General features: G+C 41.6%; 1 protein-coding gene across 4 annotated transcripts in view; it reads right to left on the bottom strand.

Moving 5' to 3' along the window:
- Positions 1–21,818, bottom strand: part of ITPRID1 (ITPR interacting domain containing 1) — an 826,173-nt gene that overhangs the window by 309,878 nt on the left and 494,477 nt on the right. The window lies entirely within an intron of this gene.

The following is a 21,818-nucleotide window of genomic DNA, read 5'->3' as shown; positions in this document are numbered from 1 at the left end:
CAATTTTAGGGATTTTTATTGCACAGCCATTTTGTGAGTAACGTCCTTCCTTGTCGCTTACTTCAAACTGCCTTGTTTACCATGATTTATAGGCACCTAGCCCGGCGCTACAACCGAACGAAGGTTCGGGCTTAGACTCCTCCCATCAGGATTGTTTCTTGCCGGTCACTCTGACATTCCGGAGCTTCATGCGCGGAGCCGTCTGTTGAGTTTAGAACTCCAGTGACTGTACGCATGACGGTTTACTTCTGCGCACACGTTGCCAGGCGACCTAGATGCAGACCTTGCAGAGCCCTACAGCACATGCGCGCTGGATCAGCGCACGAAATAAGGCGCATGCTCAGTACCGCATAGCCCTGCAATGTCGCATATCTCCTTGCCGATCTGACACAGGCAGTCGGAGCTCCGCACTGTTGACTGACTCCCACGTTTAAGGTAAATTATTGCCCTGGCAGTCAGCCATTGTCTGTCCCTCCAACCTCCCTCCATACTAGGCACTAGGCATGCCATTTTTCTAACTCTGATCTTTCCTTTGCTTAGGCAGACGCTTGCTGCTCCTCTCAGCTTCATGTGCAGAGTTCAGCACACCATTTCTTTTCTAGCCTACGCACTCCATAGCAGCCACAGAATTCCATGGGATTGCTTTGCGGCACTACAGCTTTTCCAATACACGTTTCCTCCATCTGGTGTATTTGGGCAGTATGTCCTTTCCAAATTTTTTATTTTTATTTTCAGAGGAATATTTGACATATTTTATTACATTTTTATTAGCAATTGCCTTCTTTTCTGAATTTAGGTCGATGTGTGGCCAGTCATTGGTCACCAATTTGAGTATAACTAGAAATGTACTTCCGAGTTTAAATCATGGGGTCTTGTTTTCTTGTGACAATAACATGATTATGTACATATCCCCGCTTTTTACCACTATGTGCCTTTCACATTTCTTGTTACTTCACTCTAGTAACCCTAGCTCCCCTAATTTTTCACAGGGGACTCCTTTCCTTGGCTCCGTGAAGAAGGCTGTGACCCACTAAAGCCGAAACGTCCTGGAACTCCCCTACCCAAGGGGTGTGGTGGGGTCCCTCCCAAATCCAAGTAGAGATTCATTTCAGTGACGTCGATCAACTACTTTTTGGTCACCCTTTAGCCTGGCTTAGTTAGACCTATCCAAGGACTTTTACTTTCGAGGATAATTTTCTACAATTTGTAAAATAAAATGTATGAGCAGCAATGGAATGTCGTTATATTTCTGTCAGTATGCACATGTATGACTTTGTCTTGTCTTTTGCTACATGTCTTTTTTCTACTTTTTCTATATTTGTTTACATTTTTTATGTGTGACTTTGGTGAAAAAATGTACACCCATATATTTTGTACCTACAGTTTCTTTACAAAAAAATATGTAAAAGAACAAGGACAGCTACTTAATAAAAACTGTTCCTTTGCAGACTAATGGTTTAGTACTAGTGGATTATTAAGGTTCTCTCATGTACTGCTATCCTTGGTAAATATACAAATGGTGACACCCAAGGATAACACATTGTCTTTAAACCTAGACTGCAATCAATAAGCGGCAGTTGGCTTAGACTTTTCCAGTCAGGACACCCCCACTCTTTGTCCACTCATGTCATAGAGCAGGTTCAAAGGTTACAAGGTTACCACTCGACCGCTGCAACACTGGGGCAACATTTTAGATAAGCCCCCAGAACCATAATGAATATGCTCATAAGTAACCTGTGTTGGTGGCAGGGAAAACTACAACATAAAGCTTTGCCTGAGTTTAGGCATAGTGAATGGTGCTACGTATGAACATGGCCGCCCCATCCCTATCGATATCACACAACACATGTGTCAGCTCCTGTGGGTCAGCTCTGCTGTGGAAGGTGATGTGTATTTTGGTCAGACTGTTTGAGACTGCCAAAGGGTAGATCTGAAACCCAAAGACCAATCCTCCTCTTTGATTCCTTTGTGAGGACCAGTAACACCCTCGTCTAGAGAAAGCCGCACAGCAGGCAGTTGTCCGGGGCCCAGGCCTCAAAGTAGCACACCCATTCCAAATCAGTCGCCTAACACCAGAGTGCTTTATCTTCAACATTTTTATTGTTAGCAGGAAGGGAAGGGGGCAGGATGCAAATACGTAGGAGGACTTTGGTCATTGGAAGGAGACTTCCACCATTTTGTTTCTCTCTGTCTCTCTTCACTTCCCCTGAGGCAAAGCACTTTGAGGGCTGACATTAGAAGGGCAAAGTCCACTCCATGCAGGAGTAGGGATTGGTCCATTAGGGCAGGCTAGCTTTAGACTAACAAGCTGACCAACCACCTTGCCAGCAGATCCTCCCGGATCCTTTTAAATCCCTCAGGAAGAATTCTCTGCACTTCCTTTGGGAAAGTTGTACTTTCCAAAGCCCTCAGCCAGAGGTGAAGAAGGAGCCATCCAAGGCAGAAGGAAAGTCTGTTCCATAACTCTCCCAGGGCATATTGGGAGTGACATTTGATGTGGACTAGGATCTACCACTCTGCACCGGAATCTCCTAGAGCAGGGAGAGCAGAACGTGAATGGAACCATCCTGTCTTCGAGTCCCTCTGAGTGGGCCTCACAGCAGCCGGAAGGCCAGGCCATCCGAAGCTCTCTGTTCTACCGCACTGAACCGGTCGCTCCATGTTCACTGCATCTTGAACAGGAGGGAAGGTGCTGGCTTCGGCTTTTGCACTCTTCCACCAATCGGAACTATTTCTCACACTTGAAACACCTAGACCCTGCATTGTGCCCTAGCTAAGCCCGTCACCTGCTAGGCTCAAATCACCAGCTCAATGCTGGGGCCCGATGCTAATCACTGGTGAGTCACACACCAAATCTGACCATTGGTTGCAACCAAGGCTCAACCCAGCAAGCCCTTTATTGGCCACCTCATCGGCCTGCACATCAAGGGACCCAAGATTGCCACTTCGATGACCGTCGCCCACCGACTGAAATCCATGGAGCGTAGCTCATCGAACCTTCAGGGTGACTAAAGCCCAACTTGGCCTGGAACAACTGTGAAGCGATCCTGGGACCTCCTGACCTTCACCCTTGAGAGCAGCCCTCCTACTGCACCGAGCAAGCACATTTGCCACTACTCGATGTCCACATGGTGCTTGGGCCTACACAATCCAACTTGCTTGAACTGAGATTGATCTGCTTGCATTAACACTTGACACCGTGTCTGACTCCATGAACCCACCAAGAACTGAATCCAGGTAATGTTGACATTGAACTGCCCCCTCAGTCCACTTAGTTCCTATAGACTAGTTAGGTCATGATTGCTCCGAGTTTCATCAAAGACATATCATTTTTGAAACTATGCTTAGAGGGCTACTTTTCTCAGCCTGTTGCATCTCTGTGCTCTTCCTTTGGTGTGAGCTTTTGTACAGGGTTTTGTATCTGTTCTATGATCATGTGTTTGATTAAAGTATATATATTTTTATAGAACCCTGATTGGACAGTCCCTTTATTTTGGACTGTGACACTGTGTTGTTTGGGTCACTACTGGTTCACATTCACACCCTTTTAAGAACATAGCCTCCTCTCGGCCCATGTTACCACACAGCCTTTATATTCTTGAGGTACGTCAGAGTGATGTCATCCTATGTTGCAAATACCAAAACCTATCAGGTGCTGGGATTGGCTAAGGGATACATCTAGTTATACAATCATATAAATGTTACTCCTGCAGGTGTCTGCCTTCTATCAAGTGGGCAGCCTGAGCCTACCTCTCAACACGCAAAACACAAGGAATATCAGTTATACAGCCGCTGATTGGCCCTTCAATACTATACAGTCCATCATTATACGGATTCTTATAATTGGTTTGGCATGCTTGTACCAACCTAGGACATTTGGTTCATTAGTAGAATGTAAGCTGAGGAACCAGGTGCATTGGGTTTTGATTTGTAGAAGTGTAATGGCTAAATGGGCCATTGTACCCCATACTCATCGTTGTACTCCTGTGAAGCAGAATCCAATTTGTCACAAATACAATTTTGTCCTTCATGAGTACAATTTCATAGCCATTGTTGTGTAAGAGATATCAAAGTTCTTCTATTAATCAGTGGTTTATGAGGTACACTTTAGTTTTGAAACCACTAGCCATTTGGTATTTTGATTTTTAAGCCAATACATTATTTGTGATACAGATTGGGTTTCTTGCTCTAAGACCCCTTTTCATGCCCTTTATGGTGCTTTTCAAGCTCTGAGTCTGCATAGTTATCTGTTTTAAGATGTTGATATTCTTCAATTGGGAACTGCCTGTAGAGAAACAAAATCTAACGAAAGAAAAGGTTTGGTCATTCATATTACATTACTCACTATTTTGTTTAGAATATTTGATGATGCTTTGTCAAGGTACATGCCTGTTGCTGGGAACTTTGTAGTGGCATGTATGATCATGAACTGCCTTATGGAATTGATGGGTAGCATGGTAACTAAAGCGAATGAAAGTGTCAGTGAAAAAAGGCCATACTTTGTCCCACTGAAATATGGTGAGAAGAACGTTGGGTACTATGATATTGGCTTGCGGGTGAGGTTGGTTGAAGTGCTTTGCCCAGTAGTCTCCAAAGTTCAGTACAGCAGACCAATGCTTTCTCAAGGATTGTAGCCATGATGGGCACTTTGGTTATGGGCATAGACTTTCAGGTGCATCTTAGTTTCTTCCATAGCAGGGGAAACACTGCATATGCTAGAGACTCTGGAACAACAGGGTATGATGGCAGTTCTGAGGAGTTCGATAATATGAAAGATTATCAGAGGATAGGATATATGATGTAATCATTATAATAAAATGGTTTTATATTTACGTTATTGCTGGGGTGAAAGTAAAATTAATACTCTTTTCGCACATAGTTGTGGACTGCATTGAGTGTGTGTACATTTGGTTTTCTGGGCAGGAGAGTGCACAATTAACTGCAATGGTAAAGGGTTAAAATGGGTACAATCAAATGTGTTTTCTTGGTTGTGACACGTCTAGGACTAGGTGCTTTTCTGTAGGTAGTTTGTGGCATAACAGTTCTTTCTTGTGGTTTTTATGAAGTCGTTGTCTGTTTTGTTGCAGAAAAAAAGATTGGGTATAGCTATTATCGCTGAAGACTGCCAAAGATTGTAGCACATGTAATCCCTCTAAAAGTCTGTAATTGGTATTTCCAGTTCATCTAGACAACATCAGTGGCCGGATGATCAAATATACACCGCCTGTGCAAGCGGCACAACGGGGTGCACCTTGGTATTACAGGATGTGCTACAAGCTTGAACATATGCTTTGGGAGTGTAGTCAGATAGGTAGCTTTTCTAGGAAGGTTACAGTGACCATGAATGGAATCTTAAGAACACACATGGGCTTTACATTTGAAGTTCTGATTTTGGGGGGAAACTCCCGGATTGAAGACTCGTCATTTGCACATAGATGTTGGGTATTCAGGGAGGCAATGACTGGGACAAGCTGATACTAGGGGTGTGGAAGAAGACACGGCCACCCTTAGAGTTTGAATGGGTGCAGGGAATGCACAGGATATCACTGTTGAAGAGGGTGCATTGGAACAGGATAAAGAAGAAGAATCTCTTTGAGGAGATTTGGTCACATTTCATAGAGATTTCATGGTAAACTACACAATGAGGGAATGGAAGGTGGTCTAATTCTTGGGATTGTACTCTCTATGAATGTCAGTTTCATGTATATGGCCCTCATTACGACCCTGGCGTTGGACCATGGTGCTAATAGCACCATGGTCCATGCCGGTAACTTACCGACTCCGCCATGGCGGAATGGGGAATTACCGTCCCATTCCGAAGTTGGCGGGGCGGTAATTCCCCATGCCGCCATGGCCCTTCCCCATTCCCATTTTTGCCCCATAGGGCTCAATGGGAATGGGGAAGGCGCCAAGTACGGTGCCGCAAATTGCGGCACCGTACTTAGCACCAAGGTTCCTTTGCGGGTTGGTTTTTAACGCCTGCAAAAAGCAGGCGTTAAAATTTTCAACCCGCAAAGGGACCTCGTAATCAGGCGTTAATGGGGTAACGGCACCGCCACCTTTTACGGCGCCGTTAACCCCTTAACGCCAGGGTTGTAATGAGGGCCTATGTGTTTTAAGTCTTTGTTTCTCTTATTTAATAAAGGCAAAATTCTGTAGTACCCTGTGTGTGCATGCTTTGTGTTACTGAAGCATTTGTGCAGATAATTGTGCCAATATCCAAAGCACAGCACTGCTGGCACTTTTGGAGAAGGAATAGAGAATCTCGGGCACCCAGCAGTCGGCTCTTCCATTGTGGTCAGTCAGGTATCCTGAAAATGACGGTCAGTGCACGTGCGCTAACCTTGCCAGCATGGAAGCATATATGAACATGGGGTGCCATAGAAGTATGCTGTGCCACCATAGCACACGGCGACTGCGTGGAAGGACAGCGTCTTTGTTTGGTAATTCATGCAAAGTTGGGGTATTTACGTTGCTAAGCTGGATGTTTGATATCTCATCCTTAGAGAAGGGCTTTATCTTAACAGTTTCAAATAGCAGTTTGCTGGTTGAGTGGTGTTCTTCCTATAAGGCTTTAGGCCCTGACAATCCTAACTCAAAATTGCCGAAACATTTGTTTTCAGAAATATTGATGCTCTGTCAAGACGTCACTCTCCAGTTCATGGCGTGTTAACAGGGCCATGGGAAGATATTGGAATGTTACAGGTAAGATGAAGCTGAAAAGAATGTGTATGAAGAATGCCTTTCTCTGACACATGGCTGTTTGAGCAAGTTGGACCTCTGTCTGTGCCTGATCCACAGGAGGTGCTACTTAAAATACGCTGTTCTATTTCTCCTAGACATTACAAATGGGGCAACAGCGGGGACTACTAACGTTTCCCAACTCCCAATGTATATGACTTTCTTTTTCACCCTAAAAAATGGATTAAATATCTGGAATATTCCATCAGAAAAGATCGGCCATTAGGCTTTCCACTGAGTGGAGGCTGATGTCTTGATAATGGAGGGGTCAAGGGGCCAACTGTAGGGATCTGAAGAATATCTCCTGCTGCCAAATTATATGCATCAATAAAGCTGAAAAGGTCAAATCTGACTCAAATAAACATCTTTATTAGGAAACAGAATGTTGGAGAAGCATTGGCAAGTCAATGGGCCTCATTACACAGTAGGCGGTAGGGATTTACCGGTACCGGTAAAATACTGGTACCGGTAAATCCCTGCCGCCTTACTACGAGGTCCCTTAGCGGGTTGGTGCTTTAATGCCTGCTTTTTGCAGGCGTTAAAAACCAACCCGCTAAGGGATCTCGGAGCTAATTACGGCAACGCAAAATTGCAGTGCCGTAATTAGCGCCTTCCCCATTCCCATAGAGCCCTATGGGGCAGAAATGGGAATGGGGAAGGGCAATGGCGGAAGGGGGATTTACCGCCCCTCCAACCTTGGGATGGGGCGGTAAATCCCCTTTCCGCCAAGGCGGTGCCGGTATTTTACCGGCATGAGCCATGGCGCTAATAGCGCCATGGCTCACCGCCTACCGTGTAATGAGGCCCAATGACATGTCAGGTAACCCAAAATGTAATGTTTCCTCTTCCTGGATATACGTTTTGGCATAATGGGGTATTTTATGTATGTAATTCCCATGTCGTGTTTTGATATAGATAAAAAACAGTTTCCACTGAGCAAAGTTCATTGTGAGACTTCATCTTGGTGTGGATAAAACCTGAGCTTACTTTCCAAGGAACTCATAGTAGAGAGAGCAAACCAACAATCCATAGAAAATAGAGCCTGTATTCTTCCCGGATACACTTTTGGCATCGGCTTCAGGTTATACATGATAAAGTTATCCATCAGCGGCGATCGGCTCTTCGAGCTGTGCTGACTAATGCTGTAGTGATAGATACAGGTTAGAAGGCAGTTATTCACCATCAGGTGCGTGCATGGAAGGTCAGACGATTTGGAGCCAAGATGATGGGTACGTTGACTGATGTAGGCAAGGTGATGAGGGCGTCGCCACATGATCAATCTGCCCATCTAAATATCAGTCAGTAAAGTGGTAGGTGGAGCAGTCTAGATGCCAGAGGTGTCAGGAGAGCTGCGTCCGTGCTCTCCCGCTCCCTCTATTCGTTAAACACCTAGAGCTGCCAGTGATATATGGAGCTGGTTGGGTGCCTGAGATGTCTTTAGAGATCTGCATCTTTGCTCATCTGCTTGCTCTGTCAATTAAAAACCTAGAATTGAACAGAGGGGAGTGGTCGGCGGAACAGTCTGGGTAGTCCGGGCTATTCCTCCCTTCTCAGGAGGTGCAACAAGGTTTTTTATTCACTTCCCCTTTGCACATCAGCAACCTTTCCATTACAAACAGCTAATGTCCTCATGGCCACATTCTACATGACCAAAGCATCCCTCTTTCCCTGAGCACATCCTCTGAGGTCAAGGTAGCAATTCTTTTTTAAATTCATAGCCACATAGAGTTGCTCAGATGTGGTTCCTTCTTTGATTTATTTTCCGACAAAGGTCTGCAGTGCTTTATAAGACCAAGAAAAATATCATCCTTTTATATTGATGCTATTTGCCTCTGGCTGGCATCTCTTTCTTTGACTTTAGACACCATTGTTCATGTTTGTTTGGTACCGTTATTTGAATCAACTGGATTCCAGCAATGTATGTCCACTGTCAGTCTGACCGACTATGGCCCCCGCTCATTGGCTCTGGACATTGATTTATTGATTCATAATCTGACACAAATGGATTAGAACTGATTTTTTAGAAGTCAACTATGTGAGTTATGTTTCTTGAATTACTGTAGCCCTCATTACAAGTCAGGCGTTAAGGGTTTAACAGCGCTGTCGGCTCCGTCAATCCTTAACGCCTGATTCACACTTTAACGCCTGCTTTTTGCAGGCGTTAAAATCCAAGGCGCTAAGCGGCCTTGGTGCTAATTACGGCACCGTAATTTACGGTGCCGTAATTATCGCCTTCCCCATCCTATGGGGCAAAAATGGGAATGGGGAAGGGCAAATGGTGAATGGGGAATTACCGCCCCACTCACCTTGGAATGGGGCGGTATTTCCGCCATCCACCATGGCGGAATCCGGCATGGACCATGGTGCTAATAGCACCATGGTCCACCGCCTGACTTGTAATGAGGGCCTGTGAGCGGAAAAATTGCACAAATAAGATTGCTCTGTCAGTAGCTAATTTGTGTTTTTCTCATACAACATTTGTGTCTTCCATTTATTTGCTTTGCTCTCCTTTTTTTTGGGTGTCTGTGGGTAATTTATTTAATTATTTTTTTTATAATGCGCCTAAAATCCAATACCTGACCTGAGTTTGGTTTCTAAGGGCGGATCCGTGATTTGAACATCTGTTGCTCTGCGTGGTCTTGTTTCCAAGTCCAGTGCCTTGCCCCTTTGCTATCCTCCATTCATGGATATCCCTTGAGACCAGTAACACATTGCCCAATTGGCAGTACCCACATTTGATGCCTTTACTGAGCATCTGCTTGAATTAGCTTTTGAGCTCAGTGTTATTTTGCTTCTTTGGATGCATCCATTTGTATTACAACTGGATGACTGTGGGTAAAAAGCCTTTTAACGCAAGGTTCATTAGTTTATTTGGATGTAGTAGCATCTGCCTCTTTAGCTGAGTCTCTGTGGGCATTAGCCGTGAACTTAGTATCACTTTATTGGCATCATTTTGGCCTCAGGATTTAATTTGAATATCTTAATTTATGTAGAAATCTGTGGGCAATAGCATTTGAAACCAGTAGTGTTACGGTCTCTCAAAGCAGCACCCCTGTGTGGGCAATAGTAAGGTAGTAGATGAATAATTGAGTCACTGAGCAAATGTCAGTTGCCTCCTTGCGCTCCTATATTTATACCATAGTTTCCATTCAGCTTACTACTTAAATCATTTGTAGCAATCATTTAATTTTCAGTTTCACCAAGACACACACTTCCTTTTATCCTGTATAGATTGATAAAAGGTCAGTAACCCGCACAGCACCATTACTGAAGCTCAGGCATTTATTGATGAAATAGAGTTGTTTTGTTATAAAGTCTTAAACTAAAGGGAGAGATAACGTGTCTTCCTTCTAAACAAGAATAATCCAGGATTAATGGCTCTCACAAAGGGTTTAATGCAGCCCAGCCGTTGTGCAGGTGTGCAGGGTTACCCTATTAGTATCTAGTGTATAGAAACACACAGAGAAATACTCTCTTGCTCTTGAGCGAGGTCTCCCAATTGTACACCAACTTGTGAGGACCATCTAGAAAGATATGAGGTGGCCCACAAACTGTACTGAGCAGGCAGGCAAAACTGTGCTTTCCCATATTGCCCAGAACATTAAAAATACAATGTCATTGAAAGTTTGGAGGAGGAGGATGTATTTAATAACAGGTCTCCACATCATGATATTGCTGATGCCATTCCCTTGGAAAACCAATTCACTCCTCTATTTCAGGAAGATGACCAATCTAACCACGTTATTGGAGACACTAGGAGGAGTGAACATGGAAACATGCAGACACTATGAGAGAGAGAGAGCAAAGTGTTCCAGACCATGCACATGTTGCTTGCTCAGGGTATGCAGAAAAATGAAAGTTGGTGATTGGTATGCAGTCTGAATTAAAAGAGCAAAACATTTCTGTCCATTATCTTCATTCTGTATCAGTGCCTCCTCAAATCCCTGTATGTCCCTCTGCTTTTTCCCCCACATGAACCTTTTCTCTGCGTGATCTATGCAAATTTAAACCCTCACTCTTTATTTCTGCTTATACTTCTGTTATTCTGCTTGTACTTCTGTTCTTCATCCTTGTTCCTCTTTCTAAGCTCTCACTTCTGACGAGGTTGCTTCTTCTATTTCCTTGTGCCTCTTGTCCTCCCTTGACTCGCTTTACCCATTATCTCCCTTCCATCCTACCCACAAACCTTACCAACCATGGTTTTCCCCTCATCTTTGCTCTATGCACCGTTTTCTCTGCTGTCTTGAAAGACACTGTCTAGTCTCCACAAAGCGTCTCTACTTTTCTGATCTCTTACCCACTGAGTCTTCCCATAGGCATCTTTTTCCAATACTCACTCGGCTTTTGTCTCCTCCTACTTTTGACTATTCTGCTAATTCTACCTTATCTGCCTCTGACTGTGCTAAATTTTTCTCCTCTAAAGTAACCTCTCGTCATAAAGATATCGAAGCTTCCATCCTATCTGAAGTTGGGACTCCTATCTCTGCACCTCTTACTTCTATTGCCAGTTTTTAACCTATCTCTAATACTGATGTTTCCCTTCTAAAGCTCATCCTACTGCATCCCCTACTGCCCTGATCCCTTCCGCCCTTATTCTTAAGGTCTATCCTTCACTAGTCTCTTATCTTACTTCCTTTTTCAATGTCTGCCTCTCTACCACTAACTTTTCCACGTACTTCAAGCACACCTTCATTATCCCAATTTTAAAGAAAGCTACCGATTATCCACTGATTGTCTCTAACTTTTGTCCTATATTTTTACTACGCTATCTCTCTAAATTATTAAAATGGCTTGTCTACTCCCAAGTCTGCACGTTTGTCTCTGACTCCTCGTCTCTCGATGCTGAACTCCCTTCTTTCTGTGCAAACTCTAAACACTCATCTTTTCTCATCCTCTTGGATCTATCTGCTGCTTTTGACACCGTTGACGACTCTCTACTTTCTGGCATCACTTTCTTCCTTTGGTCTGACGGGTTCTGTCCTGTCTTGGTTTCATTCTTATCTATCTAACAGAACATTTTCTGTTTCTTGTGCCGACAAGTCATCTAAATCTTTCTGGCTTGCCCACAGTGTGCCTCCAGGATCCGTCTTGGGCCCTTTTCTGCTCTCTCTTTACACCTCCCCTCTTGCAGCTATCATCTCTTCCTTTAGTTTATCACATCACTTTTATGCTGATGATACTCAACTCTTTCTCACTTTTTCTTTATTTTCATCTGAAATTCACCATACTCTTTCTGCCTGTCTGGTTGCCATTCAATCCTGGATGTCCTCTCACCATCTTATGCTTAATGCCGAGAGAATGAAGTCCTCTTTTTTCCCGGCTAACACCTTCCTCTCACCCTCCACCTTCCTTTATTTATTTTCCTCGATCACAGCCTTCAATTTTAAATGATATCTATCTGCAAATCCATGTCTGGATGGCTACCCAAGGCCTGTGCCTTAATGATTATAAGTCTGAGCTTCTTATCATAGGCTCCCAACCTCATCTTCTAAAGTTAGATAAACTCTGTTATGTTATGTTATGTTATGTTATGTTACTTGGCATTTATATAGCACCTTATGTATCATTGGTATGATCTCAAAGCGCTGGTAGGTTGAACGCCCTCGGGAACCGTAGTTCAAGTCAGTAGAGAGAGAGAATGTGGTATGGTGTGTGGGTGTACGGGATATGCGTGCAGCTGGTGTGGATGTTGGATGATAGCTGCTTTCTAGCAATAGTTGTGGTGCTGATGAAATCAGTTGGATGTGTTCAGTCTGGTGGGCGGACACCCAGACTGGGTTCTGACTGCGTTAGGCCTGAGGAACGCCTGAGCTAGCCGGAATGTGCTCAGCTAGCTGTGTTTTATTAGGGTGATGAGGTGTGCGTGGGGTCGTGTTCGTATGAGAACAGCTAGGCCAAATCATCATGGTATAGCTGTGTTGTAGTTGAATGTATAGCAGAGAGTAAGCATAGTGGTGTGATATGGTGGATATCAGTGAGCAGGATAGTGGGGACCAAATTAGCGACATACATATATATATTGACAGGATGGATAGTGGTATATATGGGATACAGATACCTAAGCAATACCGGTACATGGCATATATAGGCGATACAGGCATTAGGTAGCTTTGGGACTAAATAAAGTGAGACAATTAGGCTTTTGGCACGCTGTCAAGATGTGAAACCCGACACAGTGAAACAATTTGGGTACCTTCGATGATATTTGGGCGCACGATCTAGAGGTGTGACTCAACACGTTGGAACCAGATGGGTATACTCAATTCTATTTGGGTACATGGTCTAGATGTTACGCTCGGCACAGTGAAACTCTATAAATCCTTTAACATTGATGGCAACATCATTAATGTCTCCAGTGAGGTCAAAACACTTGGTATCTATTTAGATTACACCCTTTCCCTCATGAGGCATGTCAATGCTACTGCCTCAGCTACTGCCTATACCACTAAACTGACTAATGCCTCCAAACCTTACCTATCCTACCAGAGCTGCATAACCTTAGCCATAGCGTTGATCCTTTCTAAGCTTGATTACTTTAACACCCTATATCTAGGTTCTAATGAATTTAACCTTAACAAATTACAAGTGCTTCAGAACAACGCACTCAGATCGGCCCTAAGTATCCCTCGAACCAGCCATGTATCTGAAATCAGACGAGAAATACACCTGCTCCCTGTCTGTGATAGAATCTCGCTCCGAACATTAGTAATTACACATAAATGTCTTTCTAACACTGCACCAAAATACCTGGTCCACATATTCACCAGGAACTAATCTTCCAGACCTACCAGAACAAACTACTCACATTGCCTTCACATTCCCAAGTACAAACTCCAAAAAGTGGGCGTGTCCAGCTTTCCGGTACTAGCTGCCAAGCTTTGGAACTCCCTTCCTAATGCTATCAGAGCCAAACCGTCATTCTGGACCTTCAGAAACAGAGCAAAAGATTGGCTCTTTGTGCAGAAACAGTAATTCTGCAGAATCACCCGCAGGTCTTGCTTTCTGCACCAACATTAATGAATCCCAGTCAGTCATTGTTCTCTATATCGAACCATGGCCTGGCTTCATATCTAGCTGCACGCTTACTTCAACATGCTGTTTTATCTGTTCACATTGTATTGCTTGTACGGTACCTACAGGCACTTTGTCGCCTGCTAGCTGACCAGATTTGTAAGCTGTATCTCCTGCACTTACCTTGTTTATCATTTTTGTAACCACTATCTGTAACCTTTGTTCAAGTGCATGCGCCCAGATACCTCAGACTTAGGAGCGCTCTATAAATAAATAAACTAAACTGATCTCACCTACGGTCCGAAATCTTGGCCTTCACTTTGACTCTGATCTTTCCTTCTCCCATCATATCTCTCTAACCTCGTGCTCCGGTTGCTTCCACCTCAAGAATATTTTCAAATCTCATCCATTTCTCACCTTTCAAGCTTCTAAACACCTAATTTCCTCCTTAATTTCTTCCCGACTCTTCTATTGCTCTACTGCCCTCTTTGGACTTCCTAGCTCTCATCTTACCCGTCTTAAATCTGTATTCAATTCTTCTATTCATCTTCTATGTCTTCTCTCTTTTTAAAGAGTTTATTTCCCCTTCTCTTGCCAATTTGGCTGGTTACCTTTTCATACTCAAATTAGATTTAATTTTATTTGTCTTGTTTTTAAGTCCCTCTATGGTCTTGCTCCTAGCTTTGATAATTTTCTATACTCCTTCTTGTTCTCTCAATTTCTATTGGTAGCACCTCGTCCTCCCTGTGCTCAATCTCGTTTTCGCACCTTCAAGCTTCTAGCCCCTCTTTGCTGGAATGCTATTCCCTACTCTCTTCATTCTATTTCTATCTATTCTTTATTTCATGGGTCGCTGAAGTCTCATTTGCTGCAAAATCCCTGATTGATTGTATTCCGAACATTTGGTTTATTCATTATTTGTGTATTTTCTCTTATCCTCTGTACAGTGCTTTATAAAATACAAATAAAATACAAAATATCAATACCTGCACAGGTGGTTTGGATCCCTCCATGGGGCTAGAGACTTTAAATCTTAGTTTGTCCAGTGATTAGAGTATTATCTGCAAGGAACGCTATTCCTCCTAGCTTACAATCTTAAAAACCTCTTTGTCTCAGCTCTACTCCCCACATAAGGGATCTACATTATAATACAGAAAAAGAAATAACGAGGCCAACAAAAACAATTTTATTAACTGAATTCCAAAAATACCTTTTCTTTTACTGCACTTTTTTCCATTGTAAAAGTGGTGCGAGACCCCCCTAAAATCTCACCCACATTCCGCACACCTTAATTGATTCCCTTACACCACCCCTATCTATTTGTTTGGGAACAAAGTGCAAGAAAATCAAACAATTCGATTACAAAAATTCTGCCTTTTCGGCCTTGCTATGTTCAACATATTTCTTTTCAGTTGCGTCCCATATAGGAACTCCCATTCATCATGGTTCCAACAAATATCCCACTACTTCTAGAATACTATAAAAGGATGGTGCCATCCTTGTGACAAAGGATCACACAAAAATATTGTTAAAAAAACACATGGTTGAAATGATCGTATTTCGGCTGTACCAATATTACGTACAGCCGAAAATGCCGAACATTTAGACCATCCGTTTTCATTATAGCGAACAAGGGAAGTGTAGGGAACTGCAGGTCTTCGGTGGCACAGAGCAAAGTGTGCCGCCAAAAGGTAAGTAAGGGAGTGGACCATTTAGCTGTGGGGTGCTTAATTCGAATACAAACATTTAGAATTCAACATTTTTGTCTTCAAAATGTTTGTACTCAAAATAATTACATACATCCTTGTGACAATACTACAAGATATGTGCATATGATCATAACTACCCAAATTAGCTAAAGGGGTATACAGGATGAGGGAGTCCCTTATAAAGAAATGCATACATTGGCTAAGACAAATAATGGGTGGTCTTTCAGTATTTAGGAGTGGCATTTGTTTTTGAACTCTAATTAATGGTCCTGAGAATCCTTCATTTGATACCATAAAGACTGTTTTAGTCTGGCTGCAGGCCACCTGTCAATGGAATGTTTCCCCCTACTGGATTTTCTATTACCTTATGCCCTCCATATACCAAATGAAATGCTCAAATTGAATCCATATTAACATTCTCAGCTTAGATCTTAAAGTATTTACAAAGCACAGGGTAAAAGGGTGATGTCAAAGACCTCATTATCTATGTTTGATGTATTCCAGCCCAACTAGTTTCAATAACCTCAGAAGGATCATCACACCCAAAAGAGGATATGGTGGTGACCATGGGGGGAGGGGATATATAAAAATAACTTGGAATGATGCAGGTCTATACATTAAAATATAAAATATCGACTGGCAAGACTTTGTCAAGCAAGCCACCAAGAAACCTGGGGTACTGGTCCTTTTTATTTCCAAGGTTTTTCCTTCTGTTTTAAACAAACTGTCCAAGGCAAGATGGGTTGTTCCTACGAGGGTTTGTCTTTTTTGTTCTCCCTTGATGTAAGTGTAAGAATCAAGCAGTTGGACTTGTTCTGCCAAGGTCATCTGGCATTTATATTATATTTTATAGGAGGTGTCCAACATTTGTTAATTAATATATATCTTCATATCAAATTTGGATACTATAGTTATATTCAATATCCTGCTCAGCCTCTTGACTGATATCACATAAATAAAATATGAAGACCATATAGTGATAACAAGTGATTTGAATGTTCATCATGGAGGGTATTCAAACTTAAGAAGATGAGGCATTGGATAAACCAGGCATGACCATCCCAAGCCCCACAAAGTAACACTACTCTCCTTTGCATTTAGTGAACATTATGAATGGGGCAGGTTTTCGTGCATGCAACTGGCAATACTATGGAGACACCCGGACAAACCTGACTTTTCGTTGTAATTCACGATTCACCTATATTGACTACAAACTAGCCTATCTGCTTGGTTAGATGTTTGTAGTACATTTTTCTGTCATATAACATTTAGAGAGTGACCGTGATCCCCTTCCGCTTATGGAGAATCCCCTGATGTAGTACTCTTGTCCTACATAAGAGCACAACATACTACCACTGTAAGTGTGTCATCCAACAAACTGAAAGTAAAGTTGTTAGAACTGCCTGGCGAGTTTGCTTTTTCCTGTCTAGCATATTGGCATATTTATTAACTGATGCTAATCCAGACATGATGTGACACCCTAACAACAATCACTGAGCCCTATGTGATGACATCCCAGGTTGTTGAAGAGACCACCAATTCTGAGTGAATTACCTAGTTTGATTGAAGAGTGTAAAATGGCAAAAAAAAGGCCTTTGTTACCACATTAAAGGCTGAACCAAAAAGTAATCTTGAGTTAATTACATATCTGAGAAGAGCATATACATCTTTAATCACTACAATAAAAGGCATTAGAAGTACTGAGATGGGAAGCTCAGAAGCTGGCAATTGATACTAAAAAAATACAAAAAGGTTTGACAGATTTTGTAGAAGTGTTGCCCTTGATTGCACTGGAAGCTAATACCCAGGTGAAGATGTGGAATTCATTTTTTAATTTCTTATATGGCTAAGGGGGCACAACTCAGGAATGTGTGTCACAGATATTCCTGAACCTGAAACATGGCAATAACGAGTCTTGCTTTAACTTCACGTTGGAGGAAATCAACACTGCATTGCTGGAAAGGCCCCCTAGCCTAGACCATATGACCATTAATCTATTTAAACGTGAGCCAATAGAATGGTTTTGATATACCCTTTTTTTAATTTTATTAATCACCATCATGTCTTTTCTACTTACTAGTAGAAAGAGGGCTGAAGTTATACCTAGCTCTAATTCCTACCAACAGGTTCTGAGGGATTAGCACCCAATATCACTGGTTAATAATATTACATTTATGTCAAAATTATATTGGATCAATTCAATGAATAGTGCATGGAAATACAAATATCGCATACCCAAGAAGGATGTCTCCAAGGAATCAGCACAGTGAACCAGATGTTTCACCTGTCACTGATGATGCAATAATTTGTTGTTTTAAGAAAACAGACTCTTTATTCTGTATTTATTGACATTACAGCTGTATTTAACAGCATTCCAAGACACAAGTTATGGATGATCCTTGAATAATTGTTCATGTCACAAGTGTGACATTGTCTGCCATCTACAATGCCTTTAATGGCAGCTATGCTAAAATTAGATTTGGGTTGGTAGGTGCATGCACTTTATGGTTAATAGGTGTGAGTCCTGGTGCCCCGTCTCTATTATGTTTAGTTTACATAATGGCATGGCAGAAGATGTATTGAATTTGGAAGCAGGTGCTCTGTCTATTTGGAATCCTTCTATTTGCTGACAACTTGATACTCATATCCAAATCCTTGTTGGTTTCCTGAAACAACACTCAGCATTCAATTAGAGATGCCAATCTAATGGTTTACAAATTACTACATTTTAAACTAAAGGTATGGCTATTCATTTTCAGAAAATAAACTGACATTTCAATTGTTTCTGATGGATTGCCAAATAGATCACGTCAATACATTTGTCTACCTTGGCATTTAAATAAGCTAGAATGTATCGGCACCACTGGCGGAAAAGAACACATTAAACTTGGCTTGGCAAGGAGCAGAAATTAAACATTTTGCAAAAAAGAGGTGTGGTTAATGCATTGGGTCTTATATAGCGTTTAATGTAAGGAGCAGGCTTTTAGCATCACCACATACAGTGCAGAACTTTGGCGAGCTGAAAATATTCAGATCCTCAAATCACAGGAGAAGTGCATCTTGAAGAAACTACTCACCCTACCCAATGTAATCCAAATGTATCCCTGAAATTACAATCTGGCTATTTGTCAATCTCGAAGAGAACAAGAATCATAAATAACGTTATGGAACTCATCACTCTATCAAGTGTAAGGAAGCACTTGAGGATGTGTTGTGCCAGATTAGAGCTCCTTCTCTGCTATTGTACAAGTCAACTAAGTAGCTTGCATTTCAACTGGAACTTTCAGTCATCTGGGAAAATCAATCCCCATCTGTGTCTCAAAACAAAAAGAAAGCCAACAGTTATAACATGACTGGACCCTTTTGTCCAAAGGCAAAGTAAAATTGTGATGTCTGTCTTGAATTTAAGCACAACGATGATTTGGAAATTTACTTGAACCAACTAGCACCATATACAACAAAAGCCCTGTACTTGAAGTTGTTGGAATGTTGCCCCTAATCTCATTCACATCAAAATGGTCCAACAAATCTTTGGATATCTGCTCTCATTTTAATTCATACAACAATGACATAGGGCATTGTTTTGATCCGCTACCTGTTATGTAGTAACAAGTGAGCTAAGTGGCTAAAACCAGCTTTTAAGTTCAACCACATTAAAGCAAGACATGAAGCAGCCCTTGACCTCTGTCGCTCTACAAGGAACAGCAATGTTATGTTTGTGGAAGCACAGTTTTTGGGTAGAGCATGGCTTTAAACTTGAGGTTTTCTGAAAGCATACAAGTGAATTACCCGAATCTTAAATAGTGAGACATCTGCTCTTCCAGCAGAATCTTGTATTCATTTGTTGATTAATGTTGTGATTGCATTTATTTTTTAATATTAAGATATTCTGATTTTAACTAGTTCTACAATTATGTTTTTTCATTTGTATTTCGTAATACTTTTTGGATAATTGAACTTGTACTAGATGTTTATAAATAGTAACTTTTTTATGGGTATAAAATAAGTGCTTTTATCAAGTAAAATAGAAATTATATTATCCGAGTCATCTTCAAATGTAAATTTCAACATATTTTGATGTTTAGAAGAGAAGAGATAAGTGTTAACCATCGAGAACAATATTAAAGAGACCCTATGTCCTGTAAATTAGGGCATAGGTTACGAAGACCAAAATGGACTGCAGTCCTCCACAGGCTGGTCTCTGCCTGATGGATTGCCATGGCATTCACACATATGGGTGCCTTGCTGTGCTGAGTTGCAACTGGTGATAGTTCTACAGGCTTATGTGTTTAGGCTAGAAAGGATTCAAACCACTTTTTTAAAACATAATATTTCCGAAATGTAAGTAACAATGATGGGAGATCCACACAATTGAACATGGCACTGAAGGACAGAAGGCCAATATATATATAGATGTCGTTCCGCTGGTGATTTCTGGTAAAATACAGGCTTGGAAATGTTGACTTTGATTTAGCTTTCAGCTCATTCTGAATGTGTATATTTCTCCTTTTGGTAGAAACGATTTATGGGAACTTGATCAGCTTGCTAAACTCTTCCATGCTTCCCTCTTCCAAACTGAGAAGCACCAAGAAGACTGAGGTCCAGAAGGCCACTCACTCTCCTAACAGCATTCCCACTTATGGGTATAGGATTTCTTTGGTAACAGGTAGATATTATTGTAGCACAGCAATGATTCAGCGTTGGAAAAATGAACATTTATATATTTTGTAAGATAAGTTAAGTCACATATAAGCTTTCTGGTACCTCAAACACATCAAGACCCCATACATCAATGACATATTAAGTGAGTTTCCCTTTAAGGATAACAGGTCATAAGAATGTTGACAAATGTTTCTGAAGTATAGTGTGGGGGTCACCAGACAAAAATAGAACTATGTCTGTGATAGTATGTAAACGACCATGGAGATATTACATTTCAAAAGATATATACTACATTTGGGAATCAGTCATACAATTGACCAGGGACCAAGACCATGTTTGCTATTTGGACCAATTTAACTTTTAACGTATACAAGACACAGAATATTTGGGTAGAAACTGAATCTAGACAATTCACCCAACACAGTTTAAAGTACAGAAAACCTTAATGTTAAACTTGATGTAGACAGATAAATGCCCCCAGGATCTTGGAAATTAGCAGTGCATTTACCGATTTTTAAGAAGGGGAATATTGCTGCCCCTGCTGCTATAGACCTATTTCACTACGGGATGCTGTGAGCAAGCTTTTTGGGAGGGCATACTATGACAAAAATTTGACCTGGACCAGCGTTTCCTATCCCTTTTCAGGAATACAGTATGGTTTCAGAGATGTGGTGGAAACACAGGAGCACATATTGAATTTAATTGTAATATTATTGAGTTTAATGCCAGATATGGGTCACCAGTATATGCAGCATTTGTGGACCTCCTGAATGCTTTTGACATGTTCTAACCACTGTTGCATAGCCATACAATTTTAAATCCTCTGCTAGGAATGGTGAAAGCTCTCTATTCAGCCTTTAAAATCCAAATTTGGAATGCCCCTTTCTGATAATTAACATCTGCATTTCCCTCCCAGCTGGGAGTGAGGCAGGGATGTGTATGTGCCCCCTTATTTCCCAGTCCTTATGTCAATAATTTAGGGTGGCATTCCGAAACCTGTATGGCTATATTTGGTTGATGCAGTCCGGCTGGTTACGATCCCAAAGACTTTGAAAAATATGATAGACGCCTTTGCACATTTTATGAACCCTTAGGGGTCTAACCATTAATAAAGCAAAATTTAAGGTCACCACCTAAATTGGTACTGTGCAGGCGTGAAAGGCATTAATGGGTTGAAAGTTATGACTACTTGGGCATTTCCATTGTGAACAAATTGACATTGTCAAAACAGGTGGTTAAAATAACTGCCAGTATGAAACAGGCCAATGCTGCGCTTTTTCTTGTTGCTTGCTCAACGGAGGGGGGGTGGAGTCTAATATGAAGATGATCTGATAACTCAGCCCGTTGTTTTACCGGGTTCAATCACGGCTACTCAGTAAATATTTATAACCAGACATCTTGTGTCTGATGTTATGATGAGCAAGGTTACCGGAAGAATACCTTGGCTTCCTTACATCAAAAAAGAGCGAACTCACTTTGGCATAGATATGTGGTACACAAAGCCACATATAATTCAAATTAAAGCTAAACAGCTGGATTTACAACAGGCCAATAGAGAACAAGTGTGCTTAGAAAAATGCACAATAAGATGATTCTACTTTCATTTAAAACCATCTTGGCCCTAGAACTATACCTAGTGTGGTTAAAAAACACGTTTCCCCACATAATTATGACAAAATTGAAATTAAATATGTT

Source organism: Ambystoma mexicanum, chromosome 5p, assembly GCF_040938575.1.
Source record: "Ambystoma mexicanum isolate Mex_15411 chromosome 5p, UKY_AmexF1_1, whole genome shotgun sequence".
NCBI lineage: Eukaryota > Metazoa > Chordata > Amphibia > Caudata > Ambystomatidae > Ambystoma > Ambystoma mexicanum.
Note: the sequence above shows the minus strand (reverse complement) of the source record. Positions and strands in the feature narration are given on the sequence as shown.